At 38.7% G+C, this 9,454-nt stretch overlaps 1 pseudogene; it reads left to right on the top strand.

The window, feature by feature from the left end:
• Positions 1–6,661: 6,661 nt before the first annotated feature.
• Positions 6,662–9,239, top strand: LOC139745167 (tubulin polymerization-promoting protein family member 2-like; annotated as a pseudogene).
• Positions 9,240–9,454: the final 215 nt, after the last annotated feature.

Raw genomic sequence — 9,454 nt, 5'->3', positions numbered from 1 at the left:
ATTTCTGAACGGTGTATTTGCTTCTGTCGGTGACCTAAAACGTGACACGCTCAATATCTACAACCAAACGCAGAACGTTGCGTTGCTATGCACGGCGTTGCCATAACAGGGACGAGGAAGCTTCCAATAAAGGTCTCTAATCAGCATAATATATTTTGATATTGACCTCATATCTCCGCCATATCCGTCTACCGTATTGTCGGAGGCACGTCGACATACCCGTAGATCCGTAGATACAAACTCTTTGTGAGTTATTATACGAACGAAGGGCGTGTCTGTCTCCAGGGACCGTCCAATAGAAGTACGTCATATCGAAGCCAGTCGAGTAAAAGGCGCTCGAGGGCAATCAGGCAAATTAAACACCATTCTGTTGTCGGATGCACCGGTGGCTTTGTGTGGTTCATCAACGATCTCATTGTGGAAGCTGCACCTGATATTCCTCTAAATATAATAGAGGTTGATGCAAGCCTGCCACTTCTAGCATCGATACGGGTCTCTCCACTTCATCCCAAACCAGCCCTGCCCACCTGCACCTACTGCCCGTAGACTGACATATCGCCGATAGCTTTGGTTGTCGTCTGGTAAGTAGAATACAAGTAGACGATGTACATCTACGTCACTGTAATAAATAATGCGTATATACAGCTGGGTATAATAGTAATTTATAAGCCTGATAAGTGAATTTTTTATTATAAACGGAATGCAACGACAGCTCGTTATTGACATCCTTTAAGTAAATATATGTCGCACAGCATATGCCGACCGTGAGAATATGGTATAAATTCGGTGGCTGTTAGGCGCTCTTTTTTTGGAGTTTACATGCGTGCGCAGAGCAATGCAAGTGATATGATTTCAAATCCTACACCACACTTTCAGAGTCTGCTATCAGGATTACAGGATGTACTAATCCCTATTCCACCCTTTCAGAGTCTGCTACAGCATAGCATCTAAATGCATGTAGTGTATGCATCTAAATGTATGTAGTGTATGCATCTAAATGTATGGGAACCAAATGTATGTTGTGTACCATGCTTTCGAAAGCGAATGATGTTGCACTTTGATAGTGCAGCTGATCATCACGTTAACATCTGTTTCACTCCGCGCGGCCTGGTGTACTGTAACCTTGCTAGGTCAATCGATAATTTTGTCTAGAGCTGTATAACAAGCATCTTCAATAGAATCAGTGAGACGTGCTTTACTGACAGAATGTTACAGCATGCATGTATCTAAAGACAAAAGTTACTCTACGACGTCTTAGGATTGCTTATCATGAAAATGTTGTTGACCTTTGATACTCGTATTTCGAGTGATTCTCTGTGACTATATTCGGTTTCGGAGGTAAACATTACTCTACCGTTACCTCTGGCAACCTTTTTGTGTACGCATCGTTTGAAATGTTGGAGTGGAGAGGATTGAGTGGGTATATACGTATTTCTTATGTGGTGTTGAGATACGTACAGTATACTTCTCTGGGTGTTATAGGGCCTACTACACGCCGAAGAAGAAGAAGAAGAAGAAGAACAACAACAACAACAACAAAAGACTTATGATTATGACGTACGAGTGGCATATTATAATGAAGAGCAAATGGGTATTTCTGCCAACATGTCATTTGCCATATTGCACGAATGTAAAGTGATCAGTTCACATGTTATGTCGCCGCTGCCGGTAGATTGAGAAGGCATACGTTGAAAATCCAAACTGGTTCCCTATAGCTTTTCGCTATCTTCATACTCGCTCTGCTAGGTATATGATAGGCTCTATACCAGATACACATCGATTAAACAATCTTATACGGCGAGATGCATCGGCAGCACCGTCTATTCATAAAAGCTGATGTCGTGATAGCTCTTAATTCACTACAGTGGTGTATAATCCAACCAGTTACGCTCGATAACCCTTTTATGATTTTTACTCTCTGTGACGGGGATGTATGAATCAAATTGTATACCTGCCGCAGATACCGAGTAATCATGCACCGCAGAATGTCAGTGTTATTGGTGATCAGAGTTGGCATTAATGTATATGATTGTAAAACAGAACATGCACGTTGGGCAAGTACAGTATATACTGTATTTCGGCATTAGCTGCCGTTGCAGAAAAAAAATACGTACATGGTGCCATATTATCCATTCATTATCATTCATCGCACCATCTTGGGCAGAACTTTAATTATGTCGAATAGATACGGATCAACGGACATGAATGGCTTACTGTTCGGGTGGTGCGGACGATTTACAGGAGACGGTCAAAATATGGGGGGGGGGGGGAGTCTCAGTGAATTGATGCATTGTCCTACTCGATCCACAGTGCTGAGACAGAGCAGATATATCCTGATGCTTTACTTGTCATGGAGACACTTCAAATTGGTGAAAAATCACTCAACGTTCGAGTCTTGTTATTCAGACTGCAGTAAATAAAAGTGAAGTGAGGGAATCACAATTCGTAGGTTATAAATGGTTTCCCAGTTAACTTAGTGATATAGGCCCTGGATGGTTACGAATGCGGTCACGCCACAATCGCATTGCTTTCAAATCTGGGCCTCCATAATTTTGCCATATATAGGCTTATACAGAATCTGATGGTTCACATAGATCCTTATACTGGATGTGATTTCAGGTATACAGTGTGTCCTTCACATTGTGTAAATTGGAATTTAATTAATGATTCATTACTGTGCAAAGATGACTCTGTCAAAAGAGGGGAGGGGGATGCGGAATCACGGATGAAAAAAAAATGAATTTACAGCAGATCATGCCCAGACCAATATAAGTAAGATTTGAGGCCACGGCATTATTCCATGTAATTGTTACTAATAATCAAACCTGCATGCACTTTGATATTCCATTCTCGTCTTACATTTTTACCAAATTTTGAAGAAACTGCTGCTTCTGTTTGTTTGACAACACTCCCCTATGGCAGTAAACTTGAACACGGAATAAAAAAAGGTGACAGTAAGATACATTTGGATACGCTCGCCAAAATGCAGTGTTAACTTGGCAAGGTCTGCCGTTTTCTGATTTATACAGCGTCTAAAATATTGCAAACCGATCAAGAAAGCAATGAAAATTTCGTATGACCATTGATCTTATGCTGACTGACCTGCATATCTTTCCGCATGAATGATGTGTTCATGTATATACCAAGCTCAGTAGGCTAATGGTGTGTCTGTAACAGACGCCACGAAAGATGTCAACTGTTCCAAGTGCATTATGAGATGTCACGTGATACGCCCACGTTGAAGATTAAAGGGTGAGGCCCGGTGCCGGTGAATGCGTGCAGATCTTAGATCCTAATAGTTTTAACGATCGAAGGCGAAAATGAGGTTTCGCACGTTTTCTCCCGAGCAAACCATAAGGGAAGATTACTGTATACACTCTGGGCTCTGCTAACAGCAAATGCATTGATAGCATGACTTTGACCTCATTGTGTACACACACCCGTGTACAATACACCTGCAGCAAAATGTCATCTGCTACATTCGCACATGTACACGCATAATAAACATAATGCGTTATCAAAGATTACTATCATGACATTTGAAGATCAGTTACTATTAGAGTAGGATTCCTCGGGCTAAGGGGAAAAACATGAGATAGAAGAACACTGAAAAAGGGGGATGTAAAACACTATCACATGCGTATACTAATTGTACATACAAATTTCTCGATTTTGTCAGTTTCTATAATCAACTCTTGCCCCTGTTGATTATTGAAATGGCGCATTATTTTCGAGTAAACCATTTTTTTAAATCTCTACACCGTCTGCTCTATCTCTATCCCTCTCTCACTCATCCAATCCATTCTGTTTTCAGTAATCATTAAAAAAAAAACGTGTTTATAGAGTAATACTTTAGGAGCTATATGATATCTTCATTTTTTTAAATAATATGTCGCTTGAGCATAAAACTACTCTGTAAACAGTCTGCATACTTCGTGGGCTTTTTTTCATAAACCGACATACATAAGGTAGGCCTATATGAGAATGAGAAGTTACCAACCTCTTTCATTATCGCAGAATCCCCTAACATATAGATATGACGATTTGGTAATATGATAGCCTTGGTTCGCCGGGGTGAGAAGTGATGGTATAGGTTTTGAATTTCATTTTATCATCTTGGAATGGGTAGTTCCTGTAAAGATGAGATCATGCTTCCTATTGAGATGATTATTTCCAGACGATGCGGGACTTCCAAACAAACGCCATGATTATATGCATGAAATTTGCCAGTAATGGAGGTCAGGTCACTCCTTACAATGCCTTAACTTACGCATGTTTTGCAGTCACATTTCGCTTTTAATGGAACGGATTGTTGCATGTCTAATTGTAGTATAAGTATAGCATTTGTCCTCATCTAATGGCATGCTCTATAAATTACAGGTGGGTAGGACTGTCAGGACTGCCACTCACTGGTCCCCACCTCCCCCCCCCCCGTTTGATTTGATCTTGTCTTCAGTTGTACGTGCATAGACTAAACGAGCCCTTTTGTTCGACACCATTGATAACGTCATGTATGAGCAATGAACTATTAACCCACTGAGGACGAGCTGATTTTGCTTTTAATTCCATAATCATAGACACCTGCCCGAGTAAAGTCAGGGCTAGCCTTCAAAGGGTTAATACAGGGAAGGAATAAACTCTCTCAAATGCAATGTAGAACACCACTGTGATTTTTAAGTTGTTTGTGTCTTTCATTAGTCTTCAAATTTGTAGCTAGGGTCACTGAAAAAAAAAATCAAGTTAGGTGAATTATCTTTGTTTAGGAACTTAAGTACTTTGACGTAAAATGGATCAAAGATGAGGACAAGAGTGCCGAGGGGAGAAAACGAATATTACTGAAATGTCTGTCACCAATTATATAAAAATTCTTGTCCCCATTCCTTAAAAAAGGATTATGTTCAAAAGTATGAAAAAAAAACCAAAAAGCCACTCCCACTCATCGCATGCGTCGATATCGTGGAATGCGTCTTTCGCTGGTCTGTAAGATAATCTCTGTGCTGCATGTGTGTTGTGAGTGATAGCACCAGCGGCTGCCTGGCAACGGGTATCCAGGGGTGATCAATACAACACGCAGTACGTGCAATTTGGGGGCCTTTTGTTTTATGATAAACGCTAGTGATCCATCAACATTTCGAAAGAACATAAACTCTGTATTTATAGCAGGTAGTGCGTGTATACCTTATGGAAGAGCGCAAATGCATGATGCATCCCTAAATATGGAGGAGAGTAGCGAGGGAAGACTGGAATATAGAAGCGGGAAGGAAAAAGGTAGCACAAATGAAAATTATCTATATGCCGAAATGCTTACCGGAGGCTTACTTTAATTTTGTTTATTTTTTGTTTGTTTGTCTGTTTGCTTGTTTGTTTGTTTGTTTTTTCTTCACACGTATATTTCTATGCGGGCCCTAAAATCACTTGTATTCGCTAGAGTAAAAAGACCAGCATTTCAAAAAGCAGTCTATTGTGTGAGGTTGTTCTGATCATATTGCACGTTACATTTTCATAACGCGTGTCTTTTCTTCTTCTTTTTCTTTTTCTTCTTCTTCTTGAATGCCAAAGTGGCAAACAGTGACTGTCTTAAATCATCAATGGCTATAAAAAAACAGGGCATCCCGGCCCGTCCATCGATTGCTCAATGCTCTTCAAAATGCACAATTTTGCACAGAATCAAACATCGACCTCATCTATCATAAAGTCATTGTTATGATGTTGTCTAATTAAGGAGTGAAAACAAGCTTCGGACATTGAACTCCACACTCCATCCACGCCAAATTCCTCCTCATATTAATGTTTGACAGATTGAATCATACAGAGTCAGATTGGAGCTGTATGTTTAAAGTAATGATAGAACTTACTCGCTCATTATAAGTATGCTCCCCAAACTACACTTTAGTCTAAATTATATCAAATCATCGGCATATAATTATCTAAAGTATTCTAAACAATCTTAAATAATGCACTCATTTTATACTGTGTTACGCATTTTTTTTTGATTGCGCTCATTTTTTTTAACCTATGGCATCAAATTTTTTATGAAAGTACACATTATCTTAAAAGTGCAAATATAATATCATGTCAGTCTCTCCTCAATTCATTTTTTTTTTCAGTGAAAAATTAAGCCTTTATTGATATTTTCTTCTTCATGTCAGTATGTCAGAGTATGTATGTGTGTATGCCTGTAGGCCTATATGTTTTGTGTATCTGTGCATACTTGCATAATGTTTGTATGTTGTTTATGTATAGGCCTATATGTTTACAAATTGATTGAATTATTCATACGCATTTATTCATTTATTAATTCATCTATTAATCTGTTCATTCATTCGTGTATGCATTCATTCGTGCGTTAATTGAATACGTCCGTATTCAGGATGTTTTATAATATATATTATCTATTATCTATCATATATCATAAATTATAAATTATATATTATATATTATATATTATATATTGTATATTATATATTATATATTATATATTATATTATATATTATATCATATTATATATCAACATTTCCACTCACGCGTCTCTGTTTTTCTCATTTACACTTATGAAAATTAACTTTTTTAATGTTCGTTTGGTTTCGTATGTCTTCCATCCCCATATGCCGGTATCAGCGCCTGACAAAAACCGACCGTCTTGAGAGCTAATCAAGCACAATGAGCGACGCCGATCTGCAAGCCGTCTTCAAGTCCTTTTGCGCTTCGGCGCCGGGAAAGACGGGGACGCCGCCTGATGGACAACGCCAAATTCGGCAAACTGTTCCGGGACCTCAAACTGTATGACAAGAAATTCACGTCCACAGATACCGACATTATATTTAGCAGGTAGGACTATGCGGTTAACCTCTTAATATTTCCTTCCTCTCTATATAAGAAATGTGTTGTACATTATGTCTTATGGATTAATCCCTGTTACCATTGCCGCTTTGTGATGAACAATCAGAAAGGAACATTGAATGATTATTCTGTTTGTTTGATGCTTGTTTGTATTTCGGGATTAAAGTGCAAAAGAAATGTAAATACAAATACATAGATATTATCGTTTTACTTTACTCATTTAGAAAAAGATAACGAACATGCAAATTACACGATAGGTGGTTGACTTTCGCGACATGTGCCTTTCACTGTCACAATCGATGTGTCGCATAACACTCTTCTGCTAGTCACCTTAAAGGAGACCTCAGGATGATTTTCAGACTTTTACATTTGAACAACTATGAATTAGCTTTACCGAGTACAGAGTTTCAGAATTTGTAGTGATTGGGTTGAGGAATAAGAATGTTTTCAAAATTTACAACAAATTGCAATGAACAAGGATGATGACATGGCAGCCTCACCATAAAAATGCATGAGTTGGGGCTCAAGGAAGCAGAACGAAACAAGGTGGCATGCCATATATTCTACACAGGTGAATTTGTTAAGCAAGGTTAGTGGTATTGTAATGGAATTACAATGCTACATTTCTAACATATGTGAGGCTCCTATGTCATCAACACTATTCAGTGTAATTTGTTTAAGATTTTCAGAGTATTGTTTCTCTGCTCAAGGACCACAATAAATTCTACAAATCTATACATGGAGCCGTTGATTTATGTACTACATGATGTGAAATTATGAAAATCGTCTGGAATGCCCCTTTAATTACCGAACGAATTTTTCTGGGAGATTTTTGGTACGTAGACTGCATGCAAAGTAAATGTCGATGTATAGCATATATTTTATTACTGCTGTAAGGTTTGGTCGAGGTGCCCTATTGGACAGTAAACAGTTTAGTAGCCTACAATGTATTTTGAGAAATAAAAAGAATATCAAATGATGTTGATAAGTTGGTTTGCTGTTTTCTCGCCTGCTTTATTTTTGTTGTTGCATTTTTCATATGTGTTATGTTTTGTTGGAAGAATAAATGAATTGAATTAAATTGATTTGAATTGAATTGAACTGAACTTTAATTTGATTTAATTTAATTTAAATGAATTGAATATTCACCGAACTGAGCCTCTTGTATCTTTCCTTTTTTCTCTGATGACTTTTAGGCCAGAGGTCAAGGCAAAAACCGAACGAAAGATTAACTTCAAGCAATTCAAGACTGCACTGACATTGTGTGCAGAGAAGAAATATGGAAGCAAAGATGACGTGGGTAAACTCATCGAGAAGATCTGCGCTGGAAAAGGACCTGGAGCTACGGTAAGTGAACACGTGAACCCACTCCTCACTACGTTAAGTTAACGAAAAGGGGTATATTTGAAAATACAAATTTTCGTTGGCTGCTCTGTTAAATCTTTCAGAACTCACTACCTAACAATGAAACTGACTTGAAGTGCAGATTATGTTCCAATGGCAGTTAGAAAGTTATGGGAGAATTTGATATTTAGACCTACTTCAAATCTAAAAACATTGTTTTGAATAACAACAGGGAAATAATAGTACTAGTAGTGAAGAAGAGGACTGCAACCAAAATTTAGTTAATACAGCTGCAATTGAAATTGAGTGATAACTAAAAAGTGACACAAAGTCTGCGCATGTTCGAACACCAGTATCCTGCTGGTACTCCCATGATTTGTTCAAGTCACATGACCACGAGGTCACGTGCGTGAGAATACTCATCGATTTATAAACTACCTACTACCTTTTATCTCATGTTTGATTATTCATTACTTTGCGAGTGGGCATTTGCTTTAGGATATATTTATAAAAGTTACTATATAGTTGCATCTTAAATAATGTCATAAAGGAAACTATGTTCTTAGCAAATAAGACGTTGTTGCATTTTAGGCGTGAAGAATACTCAAGGGACATGTTGCAGATTTATAACGCGTTGAGTTCACCCTTGCGGTCGAAATTGTCAGAGCTTTATTTCATCTGTCAGATGGGGCCGATTTAATCATTTTTTTTTTCTTTTCTTTTCCAACACCTCCCTCTCCCCTATGACAACGGTGCCTCTGTAGGGCGCCACCAAGGCTGTGAAGGCGGGAGGAGTCGATCGTCTGACAGACACCTCGAAATACACTGGTTCTCACAAGGAGCGCTTCGATGAGTCGGGCAAAGGCAAGGGTCTGGAGGGAAGGAAGGACTTCGATGCCAAAGCTGCGGCTGGCTACGTCGGCGGCTACAAGGGAGAAGGGACATACGAAAAAAAGTAATTTCCCTCCTCTTAGCTGCAGGGATACAAACAAAATTAGTGGCATGTAATTGTGCCTTGCCTCTGGGCCTTGCCTTCGAAACGGATCACTGTGAGGCCTATAAGGCCGCATTGCATCGGAAAGGAGTGAAATAATACCAGCTATACAATTTACTCAGTAAATCACATCATGATTGAGTCAGGTCGTGGAATCTGATTCATTCAAAATACAATTGGGATGTTTCGCATGACAGATCATGTCGAAAGGTAAAATAGGTTGATTGATTATTTACGGCTTTTTTTCCGTACACTTCTAACCGCATCCGAGGGGA

The sequence above is a fragment of the Diadema antillarum genome, unplaced genomic scaffold, assembly GCF_040938485.1.
Source record: "Diadema antillarum isolate AM-2024a unplaced genomic scaffold, OU_Dant_1.0 seq00001238_RagTag, whole genome shotgun sequence".
NCBI classification, from domain to species: domain Eukaryota; kingdom Metazoa; phylum Echinodermata; class Echinoidea; order Diadematoida; family Diadematidae; genus Diadema; species Diadema antillarum.
Note: the sequence above shows the minus strand (reverse complement) of the source record. Positions and strands in the feature narration are given on the sequence as shown.